This window comes from Manis javanica, chromosome 6 (assembly GCF_040802235.1).
Source record: "Manis javanica isolate MJ-LG chromosome 6, MJ_LKY, whole genome shotgun sequence".
NCBI lineage: Eukaryota > Metazoa > Chordata > Mammalia > Pholidota > Manidae > Manis > Manis javanica.
In genome coordinates, this window is record NC_133161.1 from 30,968,268 (window position 1) to 30,985,426 (window position 17,159).

Below are 17,159 nucleotides of genomic sequence, written 5' to 3' on the forward strand. Positions count from 1 at the left end.
ATGTAAAATCCACATTCTATGAAATTGGGGAATTGCCCTTGATTAAAGGGTTATGACACCCTGATCCAACTAAAATTAGTCAGCTTTTTCCCTAATTGTGCCATAAACATTTTTAACTCTTTGACCACGGCATGCTTTCTCCTGTATTTTTTTCTACTAAGTTCTGCTTCATCTTCAAGACCTTGCTTAAGTTCTATTTTTCACTTTTTTTTTTGTAGGAAGAATATTTTCAGCTTCCCAAATCCAGAATAATCTCTTGCTCCTTTGATTTGCTAAAGTGCAATCATCTGTTCCACTTTTGTACTGGCCTTATGCTGACATTTGTTTTTATTTCTTTCTTGATGAATATATTCTGTTTTTCAAAATACATCTTAAGCTTATTATAAAGGACCATGTCATGGCCCTGTTCTCAGCATCTGGCTCAATGCCCAGTACCCAATAATTATCACCCAGTAAAAGCTTATTGGTGGTAAAAACACATAATTCCATGAAAATCACTTAAATATCATTGTGTATCAATTGAGAAATGCATTGTCTAACTGATTAGGTGAGAATACCATATTTTCATTAATAAGGAAACCAGCCTTGCAGCTCTGAATATCAGCTAATGGATGGTCAGAAGCTGAGTTGATTGAACATTTGCTTTGGACAAAGTAAGTGTTTAGTAACTGTCAAAATGGTTTTCTTAATTCTTTTTGTCTGCTATAAACAATACCACAGACTGAGTAGCTTATAAACAACAGAAATTTATTTCTCAGTTCTGGAGTTTGGAAGTCCAATGTCACAGTGCCAGCAGGTGAGGGGGAGCTCTGTCTTCCAGGCTGCAGACTACTGACCTTTATCTGTGTTCTCACACAGTGAAAGGACCTAGGGATCTCTGTGGGGTCTCTTATCAGGTACTAATGCCATTCAAGGGGGCTCCATCCTTCTAATCTAGTCACCTCCCAAAGCCTTCACCTTCCTAATAACATCAACTTTGTAGGTTAGGATTTAACATATGATTTAGGGGGAACACAAATATTCAGACCACAGCAGTGGTCAATATGAATGAGCCAATAAATATCAGAGAACTTTTATGTGGTTTTTAATCATGGAGGCATTAAATGTCCTCAAGAGTCCTAATTGTATCTGTTACTATGTTAGTAAAAGGGAAATATAAAATAATAATAGCTTATACTTATTTAGAATAGCTTATATATATTTAGTCAAAAGTTTGTTGTAAATATTAAGTATATTATTTCCCATTTTATTGAATTAACATTTCTCATTTTGTAAATGAGGAAACAGGGCATGGAAAGGTTAAGAAACCTTCTTGACACTGCATAGCTAATAAGGGAGGGAGCTAGATTTTGAACCTAGGTAGCCTGACTTCAGAGTCTAAAACTAAGATGCTCTGAAATGAGTTGTTTCTTTATATTCTGTGATGACTGGGTACATACAAACCAGTGCAATTTATTTTAATTGAAAAAATGTGAGTATTAGGTGGCTTTCTTCAAGTGGAAATGAAGGCCTCATGAGAGCTGAACAAGCCTGTGGTAAGGAAGTTCACTGTACCAGCTCAAGGTCATCCTGTGTATTCAGTTCCTCTCCCATCTTTAAGTTATTTTCCATTACTGTGAAAGCAGAAATAGGAACCCCAGCTGAGGTGAAGAGGGCCTTTCATCTTCCCAGGCAGGAGGACCACTTGGGAAGGCAGGCTGATGGGAGCTGCGGGGGAGCTAAGCCATTTTAAAAACACATGAAAGTAAGAGCTTAAGAGAGAATTTTTATGAGGATGGCAAATTCAAGGGTGTATGCTTATGCACACATGCAGGAAACGTGGGTTAGAACTGATCAGTGATTAAAATTCCTTAGACCTTTAAAATGCAAATGATTTTAAAAATGTCATATTTTTAAAAAAAAATGCAAGCATTTTCATTATGGGAGTTACAACATGGTGCTTTATTCTCAAGAATATTTGAAGTCGCATGAATTTCATTACAGCTCCAGTACAAATTATTATATAAAATTATTGCCTGCTGGGGCTTAGGACAGAATTCCATTGGTTTCTCATCCCTGCCTTTTTATCCTTAAGAAACTGGTGGGACAAGTAAACTTTGCCTTTTTTTGCCCTTTGTGTAGATAATGGCAAAAACACTTCAGTGTAAATTGGGAAGACAATGTCACAGGATCCTGGATTTCAAAGCAGTCAGTTCCAACTCTTTGCCCTGGTTCCTTGGAGATTGACATCAGGCTCACATATTTTCTTTCTGTCTTTTTTTAATACAATCATTTTTATTAAGGTATTATTGATATACACTCCTATGAAGGTTTCACATGAAAAACAATGTGGTTACTACATTCACCCATATTATTGAGTCACCCCCCCATACCCCATTGCAGTCACTGTCCATCAGTCTAGTAAGATGCCACAGAGTCACTACTTGTCTTCTCTGTGCTATACTGTCATCCCCATGGTCCCCCCAACACCATGTGTACTAATCATAATACCCCTCAATCGCCTTCTACCTCCCTCCCCTCCTGCCCTCCCACACCCCTCCCCTTTGGTAAACACTAGTCCCTTCTTGGAGTTTATGAGTGTGCTGCTGTTTTGTTCCTTCAGTTATGCTTTGTTGTTATACTCCACAAATGAGGGAAATCATTTGGTACTTGTCTCTCTCTGCGTGGCTTATTTCACTGAGCATAATACCCTCTAGCTCCATCCATGTTGTTGCAAATGGGAGGATCTGTTTCTTTCTTATGGCTGAATAGTATTCCATTATGTATGTGTATCACATCTTTATCCATTCATCTACTGATGGACACTTAGGTTACTTCCATATATTGGCTATTGTAAATAGTGCTGCAATAAACATAGGGGTGCATATGTCTTTTTGAGTCTGAGAAGTTGTATTCTTTGGGTAAATTTCTACTAGTGGAATTCCAGGGTCAAATGGTATCTCTATTTTTAGTTTTTTGAGGAACCTCCATATTGCTTTCCACAATGGTTGTCCTAGTTTACATTCCCACCAGCAGTGTAGGAGGGTTCCCCTTTCTCCGCATCCTCGCCAGCATTTGTTGTTCTTAGTCTTTTCGATGCTGGCCATCCTTATTAGTGTGAGGTGATATCTCATTGTGGTTTTAATTTGCATTTCCCTGATAATTAATGATGTGGAGCATCTTTTCATGTGCCTGTTGGCCATCTGAATTCCTTCTTTGGAGAAGTGTCTGTTCAGATCCTCCACCACATATTTTCAATGACACCCATTTATTCTTTGTTCTTCTGAACTTGCTGCTGCAGTTTTCTCTCTCTGCTGCATGCTGCCAGCCAGGGTCTACGATATGACCACTCTGGCTTTCTCACTGGTACCCTCTAATTACGAGGCTAAGTCTGAAGATTTCAACTTATTTTTTCACACAAGGTGGTGACTCAAGATTTAATTCTCTCCTCAGGCTATCTAATTAATAAAACTCTCTTATTTTTGTCAGGATACATTCAGCAGGGATTTAAATAGCTAGTTCTCAAAGAGTCCTATTTTGCTATTGTCAAAAACTATTCTTTAAATCTGCTAAAAATATCCCAGGATACAGTAAAGGGAATGCAGAGCTTCCGTCCCTTGTGAAGATATGGTGAGTTCCTTCTGCATTTGGCTGTTTTAAATATATATATATATATGTCAAGAACAGTGGGAGGAAGGAGGAGTTGAATTTTTGGCACCAAAGACTGTAGGGCTCAAGTGACTAAAGCTGGGCCTTCTCCATCCTTAGGAATTATGAGAAGAAAGAGTTTAAAATTTCTAAGCTTGTCCCTTTTTTCCTTTTTTCTTTCTCTCCTTTAAGTCTGTATATTCTACCTGCACAAATAAATCTCACAGCAAAATGAATTCAAAATCAATTTCTTCCTCCAAGAAGTAAGGTAAGGAATTTCCCTTTTGATGTTACTTTAAATTCTACCATGATTAACAGTCAAGGATAGAATTCCCAGTAGACCAATGACAAGAAACCAAAATTACACCCAAAGGAGAAGAAATAAATCATTATTTTGAAAATACCTACATAATAAAAATATTCTCAAGCCCCTGTTATGACTGACTTACAAAATTATATATTCTGTATAATTATAGTGACACAAAGTTTTTGCTACTCTATTTTTTTTAAGTCGTAGGAAAAGAATTAATTCAATGAAAATTTATTGACATTTTGTATGAGCCAGACAGTGATATTTGGCTCGTGTAATTTTTTAGTTTAGAAAAATAATTTATTCATTCATTCAGTGAATATTTACTGAGTATCTTCTATGTAACAATGTTCTAGGTGCTTAGAAGCAGTAGAGAATGAAATAGACAAAAATCTGTTTCTTCACAGATTGTGCATTGTAGTGGTGGAGACAAACAAGTAGGAAAAATACATGTTACTTTAGATAGTAACAAGTGCTAAGGAGAAAAATGAAATGGAAAAGGCAGAATATGAAGCATCCTGGGGAATTGTTATTTTAGAGAAGGTGGCCAGAGAAAGTCTAGCTGAGGGCTGACATCTGCATAAAAACTGGAAAGAAGAAAGGGGCTGATATTAAGTGGACAAGTGTGCCAGGCAGAAGACCAATGTAAAGGTCTCAAAACTGAGGAAAGTTGGGAAGATTGGAGGCCCATCAGGGAAACCAACGTGACTAGAACAGAGTGATCAAACAGGAGAGGATGAGTCAGAGATACGCTGAAGACCAATCATGGAGGGTTTTGTACATCATTACGAGGGCTCTGTCTTTTGCTCAGAGGTAAGATTTTTGAGTAAATGAAAGTTTGAGGCAGAGGGATGACATGATCTGACAAGTTTCAATAAGAATGCTCTGGCAGTTGTTCTGAGAATAAGGTAAAGGTGGAACAAGAAGAGAAGCAAGGAACCAGCTTAGAGATTTTTGCAAATGAGAGATGATGGTATCATGGACTAGGATAGTATCAAGGGAGGTGATGAGATGTGGCCAGATTTTGGATACATTTTGGAATTAGAGATGACAGGCTCTATCAATGACCAGAAGTGATGTATGAGAGTCAAGAATGGCCACAGCAACTACATGGATGGGGTTGCCATCTACTGAGATGGTGAGGAAAGCAAGAAAAACAAGTGTTAGGGGAAATGTCAGGAGCACAGTTTTGAACATGTTAAATTTGAGAGGTTCCCATAAGATACTCTGAGGGAGATAATCAAGTCTGGAGTTCAGGGCATAGATCCAGTTTGGAGGAACATGTTTGAGAATCTTCAACATACAGATAGTATATAAAGCACTAAGATTGGACAAGATCTCTAAGGGAATGGGCATGATGGAAAAGAGAAATCTGAGGACTGAGTCACAAAGCACACCAACACTGTGACTTCAGGGAGATAAAGAGACACCAATGACAGAGATTGAAAAGCAGTGACTGAAGAGGTAGGGGGAGAGTCAGACAAGCATGGTAAGTTAACACGGGTCCTCTGTGAAGAGGCCAACATAGAATTAAACATGCAAGTATTTTATTAGGGGAAATACTTGTGAGAGAAGGCTTAGGAGGGAGCCACACAAGACTGGGGCAGCACACAGATTGTAATGACAGCCTGACTCTACAAGTGAGGAAGAGAAGTAGGGAAAGGTTGAGCGCATGCAATTTAAAGAGAGCTTAGTAAGTCCCTCTTATTGGGAAGTCCTCAAGCCAGAGTCAACCATCTGAGGAGTGTCAGTTTCCCAGTAATGGGCCTTCCTTGATATCCCTGCCACATGTAGCCATTGGGAAGTCTTGCTTTGTATGCTATGCAAATATGACAATGGATTTCAGAGGCAGTAGTTGGGGCCCATGTTACATGCCTGCTAATGTGGTGACCCAGTTATTGCTGTGTAAAAACACAACCTAAAACTTTGTGATTTAAACAAATTTATTGTATGTCAAGGCTGTATGAAATCTTTGGCCCGGCTGGGTGGTTCTTGCTTGATGTCTGTCATCTGGCTGCAGTCAGATTTTGACTAGACCTGGAGTCATTGAAGGTTTGACTGGGCCGAGAGGCCAGAACATGATCTTCTCCCATATATCTGCCACCTCAGTGCTGTTCCGTTCACATGCCACATTCTAGGCCACCTCCTGGGCTTCTTACATAGAAGCTCAGGGCTCCAAGAGGCAGGAAACAAGATCTGTCAGTCCTCTTAAAGGTTATATGTGGAACTTGAAGTGTTATTTCTATTAGTCAAACCAATGACAAGACAGCCTAGATTCAAGTAATGGAGAAATAGACACCATTTCTCAGTGAGGGCATGGCATGCATTTACAGGAAGGAAGGAAAATCGATCATAGCTGTTTTTGGAGATCAACTACCTCACTATAGAAGGAAAATACTTTAGAGGTCATTAAAAATGAAGATGAAATGTACTTAGAAACATAACCTTGTTAAGAAAATATTGCCTGTAATGGCAGTGGTAAAAATGTGACTGAAATGGCTTAAAGAGGTTTAAAGGAGGAGAAGATTTTGAGCTGGACAGTACAGAACATTTTTTCCAGGACTTTTTTCATAAAAGAAATGAGAAAAAATAAGACCACAGCAGAAGCAGGAAGCAGGACCAAGAAAGGATTATTTTAAACTGAAATAAATATTATCAGGTTTATGCTCATGGTAATGAGCCAGTAGGGAGAGAAAAAAAAATGATAAAGAAGAGAAAGGAAACATCGCTAAATAATTTCCTAAGCAGACAAAAGATGATGGGACTAATGTACAAGTGGAGGATTTGGCCCTGGTGGAAGGACAGCTTATAAGCACAGATGCGGGTTGTTGCGTAGATACAGCTGAGGAACTGAGGAATTACTCTCCTCATTGACTTTATTTTCTCCACAAAATAGTAAGCAAGGTGAATAGTAATGGGGAGAATACTTGAATTTTCTGAGAGAGAGGAGAGGCATGAAGAATTGCAGAGGTCATTGCGAAGAACTGGAGAAGGAATTGAGTAGGGGTTTGAATGGTTGCTATGCAACTGTAGGAGCCTCTGAGGTTCATGAATGTGAAGGGTGACCAGTCAGCACTGATCCGTAGTTCATTTGTGCATGTTCAGCAGAACAGTAAAGGCATGGACTAGTAGGAGAGATGGATTTCAGCAGGGTTGTGGTCTAGTAAAGGCTAGAGAGAGGCAAGTGAATTGTAGTACATGCAAGAAAGTGACTGTAATAATTGACTGTGGAGTTTAAGATTTTGACTTTGATCACTAAAGTAGTATCTATCTCAAAATGCTATGTCTTTCTATTTGTGGCTTTTCGACTTTAGCTGGTGTTTATTTTATTTCTTCTTTCATTCAGTAAATTAAAACTTATCAACTTTGAATGGACTTGTCCAGCAGTCAGTGACTTACCTAGCTTTGGACGGATCCATGCAGAGAATGAGTAGATACATCGTGTGAGATATTTAAAAGAATTCATACTTCAGAAAAATGTTGGAGTAGAACATTTTTAAGAGTTTCCTGTGATTCAGCTCTGGTATTCTATGATTCTTTTACTGGTTAATTATGCACCTATTATGTACAGTTCAGTATAGAAGGTGGTATGAGACTTAAAAAGACACCTTTGATATGTCTTCTGATCCCAGAGTGGTTACAATTCATTATATTTTAAAAATAAGTTTAGAATATAGATGTACTGAAACTTAGGTATTTAGCAGTTGATGAAAATTGATGCTTACTAATCTATTAGGTCTGCTCATAGACGACTGCCACAGTGGGCTAATTCCACCACTGTCCTGACCCCATCACATCATCACTAAACTCCAGAGTCCAGCAGTTTTTGTCTCCCAGAAACCTGAGTAAGAGGTAAATAATTGATTGCTTTTACTTCAGTAACATTTCTAAAATATGGTAGATTCAAAGGGTTTGTTCTAGTAGAGTCATGTGGGAAAATGTGGGGCACTTTGATGGCTCCAGGAAGGAAAGACTACCCTCCTTGGGCTGTCATGTTAGCATAATCACAGTCTTCTTTGTGTGGAAGAAAATGTCAGCATTATATAGGCCATTTCTATATTCAGCTCTGCATTAAACTGGGGCACAGCTGATGCACTCATTTCAGACAGTACCAATGGCGGCAGATGGACTTTTCATTTATCAGCTGGCATGTTCATGTACTTGACAGAAATAATTGGTTTCATTGTGCCACATTCTGGTTGTTTTATATACAGATTCCAGGCATTATTCTGGATACTTTGGGCCTTCAGGCAAAAAAACATCATCAACATAGAAGCTTATTATTCTCGACATTGTGTCATTCAGAAGATACCAGTTGAGGATTAAATGGGGTACACTGATACAGCTGGAAGGCTGTGGAGAGGGCTTTTCCTACCTCGTATCAGTTCTATAGTGATAAGTGCTATAGTAATGCCCAGCTAGCTTGGAATCATCCTCCTTTCATGGACAAGAAGGATTATGAATGACAAAAGTTACTCTCAAATTGCTGAAGTGTTCCATTTTAAGATCCAGTCTAGATGTGTGAAAAATATACAATAGGGGGAGAGGATTAATAGCATAAATGAATCCTTCTCAATATGTAAATGTTTGCCCCAGAAACCCTTTAAGTATTCAACTACAGCTGCTTTTTAAAATTGCCCAATCTACCAAAAATAGTTTTTATACTTATTGTGTAACATGAGTTGCAGGAGAACATTGATTTCACACCTACTGCTTATAATTGAAACTAAAAAAAAAAAAAAAGTGGAGGGGGAGGAAATGTTGTGGCTCAAATTACAAAACAAAATTTAAAAGATCAAAAAAAACTCAAAGCCCTGTAAAGTTCATTTTGTACCAAGTTAAACAAAGCAAATAAATACAAAATCATGTGTCAGTGCAGCAGACAAATCCAGATCTGTAGTTCAAGCAAGCAGGTGGTTAGGAGATAGGGCCTGAGAGTGGAAAGGTGGGTGGGCAGGTTGGCAGGCTGCCCCATCCACATACAGGGCTTTATAGGCAGGTCCAGAAAATGGCAAGGCAGGCTGGCAACGAGAGAATCATTGGAATACATGACTGAAGGACTTCAATGTTAAGGCAGCGGCTGTTTGCTTTGTGCTTTCTCTGTGTGGCCAAATAACCTGCTATGTGTGGGCAGTCCTCAAGAGCTCAAGTGAATTCTACCCATGATTAGAGATGCTGAAATTACCCAGACTAGCCTTGTGAATGTGAATGAAAGGATCATTAATAGAACTTTCCCTGTGTGTCTGGGAGTTGATGGTAGCAGAAATAACTGCATTCTCTACTGGGACTTCAGTCATGCAACAAGTATCACTGGACATTGAGGCAAGTACATGGTCAGATGGCCTTCCTTGATGTCACAGAAGAAGCTGATGGGGTTGGAAGTCAACTTCTTTTGATATGCCTGCTTGGGTATTCCTCAGTTAAATGATAATAAGCAAACCCTGTGGCTAGTAATTTTGTGTTTATAAGAAAGTGATGGATTGAACTGGAAAAAGTAGCAGATGTCATGAAGAGTATTGGGCTCTTCAATAAGAGGGCAGGAATGAGGCATGGGGTGGTTTCTTTCCCTTCTAGAATCAAGTGCCACCCTTAATATGCTGAGGTTGCAGAACTGGCTCACACTAAATACAAGCATAATAAAAAGAACCCATGGGACAAGATGAGGTTTCAAGTTATTCAAAAATAAAAAGTTGTCTGCATGTTGGTCCTCAGGGATTTGGATGGTGTCCTCCTTCTAAGAGAGATGTCCATTATATACCAAAATTCCTCAGCTCTTATGTCATAATTTGGCTTCCTAATTTTCAGCCTAGGGAAGCAGAAAGCAAATGTTGGAGTTTTTCAGTCCCAGATGGTAGTATCTGTTTCCAGAGTATATTTATTCATTATTTTAATGACTTTTCTTAGTACTAGCTATGGCAAATTCTACAGGGCTATAAAGACCCAAAAAAGATCAGGTGAATGAAAGGTCATCTATTTTCTTCATACCTCTCAGTCTCATCTTCCCACTCTCTTTTGAGTACTCTAAATCCTCCGCTGGTAATTTAAATTTTGGAACTCACCATGGCTCTATCTTTGGCCTACTTTATCCCTCTTCCCTCAGTAATCTCATCTATTCCTGTGGCTTCAGACACCATCCATGTACCAATGACTCCTAAATATAAAGCTGTACCTCAGTGGTTCTCAAAATGTGATTGAATGAACAGCAATAGCATCAGCTTGGTGTGTATTAGAAGTTCAAATTCCTGCTCTTTCTCACCCCAGACCTATAAAATCAGAAATTCTGAGGGTGAGGTCTAGCAATTTATGTTTTAACAAGCTCCAATGGGGATTCTGAAGCTGCTAAAGTCTGAGAACTACTGCTTTAGTTTGTACTATTTTTCTGAGTTACATGCCAATACAGCTAATTACAATTTCCTGAAAGTTAAAAGATATGTCCAGAATAAACCATGATCTTCCTCCACCTTCCAAACTGTCCCAATTTGGGTATTTCATATTTCAGTAAGTGATACCATCACTCAGTTTCTTAAGCCAGAAATGTGAGTCACCCTTGACATTTGTTTCCACCTCACTTTTCCAAATTCAGTTAGTCACCATACTATTTAATTCTTCCTCTGGAATGTAATTTGCACCCATCTGTTTCCAACATAAGTGCTACCACCTTGTCCTAAGCCACCATTATCTCCTGCTTGGACTACTGAAATAATCTCCAGCTTGTACCTCTACAGTCTCTTTGGGGCTCAGCAATTCACTCTTCATTGCTCATTCAACTGTTCCAATCATGTCAGCCCTTAAATTAGAATCTTTCAAGGACTATCTTTTGTACTTAGAACCCAAATCTTTAATAGGTTCTATAGAGTCAGTGCCTCTCAAAATGTAAGGGAATGAACTACTGAATTATAATCTCTTGGGGAATAAGAAATTTGTATATATATTATATGAATTATTCCAATTAAGTTAATCCTCATAAAATTTCAGATTGCAATATGTATAGTGTTATAATGAATCATTCATTTTTAGCAGTAAATACAATTCCTTTCACTAAAAGCCAAAGGAAAGTTTGATCTTATTCATCTCATTTAAAGAGGATTTTTCAATTAAGAATTTACTTTTTATGTTTAATTCACCATTTTAATATCCTTATGTTATTTTGAGTAAGAATGTATATTAAAAATTATAATGGTAACTCAATCCAGAAAAAATCATAACATTTAAAATCTCATGGTTAGAGAAAATTAAAAAGTAAAATTTAAACCTGTATGCACATTTCTCTTTTACATCTAAGTATGATATGATCAACAAAATATTTTTCAACCTAAAGTATATTATATAAGGATAAATATCTAGGGGAATATAGTAGAATAGAAATGAATTAATAAAGAAAAAGGAAAGATGGAAAATTTCTAAATACTAAAAAACAGCTTATTGATATATTTTAACTGGATTGTGGTAGTTATCAAATTAAAGCATTGATTTCCCATGAGACATTTAGAAGAATGCTGTAATAGCTTCATTTTTAAATGTCGGGTCTACAATGTGCCAGAAATGAAATGCTTTGCAGCTCTCTGATATTATGATTTTTCCCCTGAAAACAAAAATATTTGAGGTACTAAATAATTCTTTCAAAATTATTATAAAGGGTACATGAACAAAAATAAAGACCACTGTTTTAACCCAGAGTAGTAATGTTTGGGGCAAACTTCTCTATCTCAGCTAGTTTAAGTTCTTGACTGAGGTAAAACTGTTTGACAAACTAATTTTACTTGTAAGAGTTGAGAGAGTTACTCCTATGGGTTACTGGGAATGAATTATTCCTCAAGTTGGAAAAAGTCTAATAAGGGCTATTATTATATATACCCATTTGCCCCAAAGAAGCTTCAGGAAAAGGCTGTGTGGCCCCCAATGGCACAAGTAAAAGAATGGTTGATTACAAAACTGGTCCAATAAGGGTTCATTTAATCTCAAAGTGTCTGGAGACATAATTAAAGGCAATCCTTCCTGTGTTGACTTAAAATGACTGTCACCCAGATACAAGTCTGGATAGTGAAGAACGTAGGAGTGTGCAGAAAAGTAGACTCAGACAGGAAGTATCCAGAGACCAGAAAGCATGAGATTTTTCCAAGAATTAAGTCACTGTTGAGAAAGGAGCTGGTCTGTTTTCCTTGCTTTCACAGAAAGGGTCTGAAATTAATCTGTTCTGGTTAGAATGTCTTTCCCATCCTTTTCTGCATAAATAATATTTTTACCTTCTGTTATCCTGCATTTCTTAACCTGTTAAACAAGTGCGCCTGGTGAAAACCCTTTCTCTTTTTCTTAGAATATTTCCCCTCCCCCTCATTAGTATAAAGGATTTTTGTGACTTTTTATATTTGTCTAGCCTGTTGAAGTAAGACCTGGGAGAAGAGAGGATCCAAAGTGATAGCATTATATGGGGAGATGTTGGTGAAAGAGTACAAACTTTCAGTTATAAGGTGAATAAGTTCTGGGGATCTAATGTACAGCATGGTAATTATAGTTAATAATACTGTATCACATATATTTGAAAGTCCCCAGGAGAGTAGATTTTAAGTGGTCTCACCAACCCCAAAAGAATGATAACTATGTGAAGTGATGGATGATTTTGCAGTATATAAGAGTATCAAATCAACACATTGTACACTTTAAACTTACACAATGTTATGTATCAATTTTATCTCCATAAAGCTGGAAAAAGCAAAAGACAAAGTGATAGCTTTGATGCAAAGATATCAAGTTGAATGCCTCAAAAAATGCCAAATGCTAAGAGAGGAAAATTCACAGGACAAAACTATGGAAATTTGGGGGAAACAAAGTTTGCATTGTAGCAGGAAAGACAATAAACGACATACCTAAGTAAAATATATAGTGGTGAATACTAAGGAGAAAAAAACAAGGAAGAGAAAATGTTCAGGGAAAGAAAGGAGGAAGGGATCCTTATGACTCTCAGGGCAGAGCAGTGCAAGCTGAAGGGTGAGCTGAAGACCCTGCAGTTGGACATACCTAGAAACATCGGTGACGACAGCGTGGCTGGAGCTGAGTGACCGTAAGAGAGAAACTGTAGGAGACCAGAGAGCTGGTGGTAGACCAGGTCATGCACATTATGAGGGGCTGTAAGCACTTAATTTTTTGTTCTGAGTGCGCTGGGAAGCCACCTTTGGGCTTTAACAGAGATGTGATGTGATAGGACAGAATCACCCTGGATGTTGCGGTTGCGGTTAGACTGAAGTGGAACAAAGGTAAATTCCAAAGGCTATTTGGGAAGCAAAGACATTGTACAGGTAAATCTGATAATGATTTAGATTAGGGGAGTGACAAATGGAGGGGGTGAGAGGTGGTCTGAGCATGGATAAGATTTGAAGCTGTAATAGATTTCACTAAGTAGAAAATTTCATAAACAGTTTACAGGTTTGCTGAAAACAGCATGGCATCAATAATACCTAGAGATCATTCCAGCCACTCCAGTCTCTTATGTTCCCCACCCTGATACTAAAAAGGCCAAAGACACTGAAAAGAGGGGTTCTCCAAGCAGAAACCAAATGCCAAGAAGCAGGCTGTTGGCTCTTTGTGTAGGAAATGCTGGCATCTTGCCACTGACTGGAGCCAGGAGACTGTCAGCAGCCTACCTGAGCCTGGCCTTGTTGGAAACGGGGAGATGGGATTGTAACACAGGCATCAGGAAAGGCCAGGTGGAAAGCACCTGATGCCGCCTAACATAATTAGCTAATGATCAAGATGCACAGACATGTGGCGGGGTAAAAATTTGAATTTGTATCCACATGTGTGCCCTTTACAGTGATATTTTCTCAGCAGGCTGGAGGCATGGGTTGGAGAGGTGAGACAAGAGTACTGGTGCAGTCAGAACACATGGAGATGAACATTTGCCTTTGAGCCAAAACAGCTAGATTCCCCTTCCAACTGACAACACAGCCAGGGCTCTCAACTTTGCTCCAGAAGGTTCTTTGTTCTCCTATTTGAACGTACGTCTGTTAGCTGACAGCTTGGGATTTGGGCATTTAAGTCTCTTTCCTGCCAAAACCCAGCTCTTCTCGCTAGACTGAGGACTAGGCCATTGCCAAAGTAGCCAATTAGTCTAATCAATTTTCCAAGGAGACACCAGCTACTTTTCACAGGAAAGATAATATTTCCCAATTACAAAATCCACAGGAATAGAATGACAGTGGGGAGGTTGGAAAGAGGGAGAGAGGTGATTATTTGGGAGAAGGAGGGTGGATAATAGAAATCCAGCATACAAAGTTGGGTGGAATATACCAAGAACCTAATCCAGGTCCCTTGTGCTCACATTTTATCTTGGGTTATAGAAATTCATCCATAAACCATGGAAGGCTTTGTTAAAATGCTGTATAGGATGATTTTTACCTAACAGTGAAGTATTCATATGTGTAGCGACAGAGATAAAATAACCTTTCTTTGCATATTGTTGTGACTACATTTTTCTTTTTCCTCCTTTGTTTTCATGGGCTCCTACACTATTCTAAATCAAACTGACCACAAATCTCTATCTCTTGAAAATTATTTGCACATTTTTCACCTTTCTGACTTCTCGCCTATCTCCTCCTCTTCAACTTTTCTAATGTACTAACACATAACTGCATAGAATTATGTTCTACTGAGCTAAGTCACTAAGCCTCAAAATTTGCCGTCACTAGGTCAAAGCCAAGGGCCATTAAAGTTTTCCAAGATAATAGGTTCTTAAAGGCAGATACAAATATATAAGGATTCCTCAGACAAGTTTCCTCAGCCATAAGGGCTCAAGGAGAGTAGTATTCTTAGCTAATCTAATGTTAGCACTCTAACCTACTTTAGGTTCCTAGGAAAGCTTTCTGAAGGATTAGCTCAGCCCCCAGTACCCTGTGTAACTCTCCTGAAAGGATAACTAGGATGTTTAAAACTTTAAAGTATTAAGCAAGGCTACATAATCAAGAGCTTTTAGACTTTCCATTTTATAATCCCAAATTTTGAGAACAGCATAAGGGGTCGGGGGTGGGGGTGGAGCAGGGTTCATATAGCTGTCCATAGTTCTGACAGGATGGTAATTTGAAATAATTACATTTACAAATAAATTTGAAGTAAAAACGTTTTCTAATGTCCAATATCCTTCTGTGTAACTCGTATCAGTGACTTTCCAGAACTCCTTCATTTGCCATTCTACTACGAATGACTAAAATATAGATTGCTTTGAATAGTTTCTTGGTCATTAACCTGGTTAGAAAAGATTCAGTGATTAAAATCTTCCCAGTCCTTAAGATATTATTCTGGCTGAATCCATTGAACTACTGTGAAAATGAAGTTAAAAAAAAATGAAGTATAACTGTCAAAGATATGGAGAAAAGGGAACCCTTGTGCACTGCTGATGGGAAATGCAGAATGAGAAAGCCGTTATGGAAAACAGTATAGGAGTTCCTCAAAAAATTAAAAAAAGACATACCATATGATCTGATCTAGCAATTCCACTGCTAGATATTTATCCAAAGAAAATGAAAACAATGATTTAAAAAGATATATGCACCCCTATGTTCTTACATCATTATTTATAATAGCCAAGATATGGAAGCAACCTAAGTGTCCATCAATAAATGAATGTATAAAAAAAAATGGAAAAAAAAAAGGGCTTCTGTCCTGAGTGGCACACGTGGGGCAGCTCGTATGCTCTTCGTGCAGAATCGACATCAAGAGATTTCGGAAGCATAATTTTTTGGTACTTGGGAAAAAAAAAAAAAATGGAACAGGGAGATAAGAAAACATACCATAGAGTATTATTCAGCCATTAAAAAATGAAATTTTGCCATTTGTTCTAATGGGTGGACCTAGAGATTATTATACTAACTGAAATAAGTCAGAGAAAGACAAATACCATATGATTTCACTTATATGTGAATCTAAAAAAAAAATATACAACAAAAAGAAAACCAAAACAGAAACAGATTCATAGACAGAGACAATCTGGTGGTTGTCAGAGGGTGGGGTGTGGGATGGGCAAAATAGGGAAAGGAGATGAAAGGTAAAAATTTCCCAGCTATAAAACAAATACAACATGGGGATACAATGTACAGCATAGGGAATATAGCTCGTAACATGTAACAAATTTGTATGTGACAGATGGTAGCTTGATTTATTGTGGCAATCAATTCCTAATACATAAAAATGGAAATAACTATGTTGTACACCTGAAACCAGTATAATACTGTGCATAACACTTCAATTAAAAATACACACAAATAATAATAAAGTATAAGAAATAATGATTAAAACCACAATGTGATATCACCTCACACCAGTAAGGATGGCCAGTATTGAAAAGACTAAGAACAACAAATGCTGGCAAGGATGCAGAGAAAGGGAATCCCCCCTACACTGCTGGTGGGAATGTAAGCTAGTTCAACCATTATGGAAAGCAAAATGGAGGTTCCTCAAAAATCTAAAAATAGAAATACCATTTGATCTGGGAATCCCATTCCTTGGAATTTACCCAAAGAATACAACTTCTCAAATTCAAAAAGACATATGCACCCCTATATTTATTGCAGCACTATTTACAATAGCCAAGATATGGAAGCAACCTAAGTGTCCATCAGTAGATGAATGGATAAAGAAGATGTGGTACATATACACAATGGAATACTATTCAGCCATAGGAAAGAAACAAATCCTACCATTTGCAACAACATGGATGGAGCTGGAGGACACTATGCTCAGTGAAATAAGCCAGGCAGAGAAAGACAAGTGCCAAGTCATTTCCCTCATTTGTGGAGTACAACAATGAAGCAAAACTGAAAGAACAAAATAGCAGCAGACTCACAAACTCCAAGAAGGGACTAGTAGTTACCAAAGGGGAGGTGTGTGGGAGGGTGGGGCAGGGAAGGAGGGGATTGAGGAATATTATGTTTAGTACACATGGTGTGGGGGATCATAGGGAAAACAGTGTGGCACAGAGAAGGCAAAAAGTGAATCTGTGGCATCTTGCTGCACTGATGGACAGTGACTGCATTGGGGTATGGGTGGGGACATGATAATATGGGTAAATGTAGTAACCACATTGTTTTTTCATGTGAATCCTTCATAAGAGTGTATATCAATAATATCTTAATAAAAAATTTTTAAAATATTTTTAAAAGAATGAGGGAATGTTGGAGAATAAAGAAATGTGGAGCAAAATTGGTCACACAATGATTACTATGTTCAAGTTCAA

At 38.0% G+C, this 17,159-nt stretch overlaps 1 pseudogene; it reads left to right on the forward strand.

Annotated features, from left to right (window-relative positions):
- The first annotated feature begins 15,573 nt into the window (after positions 1–15,573).
- Positions 15,574–15,675, forward strand: LOC140850291 (U11 spliceosomal RNA; annotated as a pseudogene).
- Positions 15,676–17,159: the final 1,484 nt, after the last annotated feature.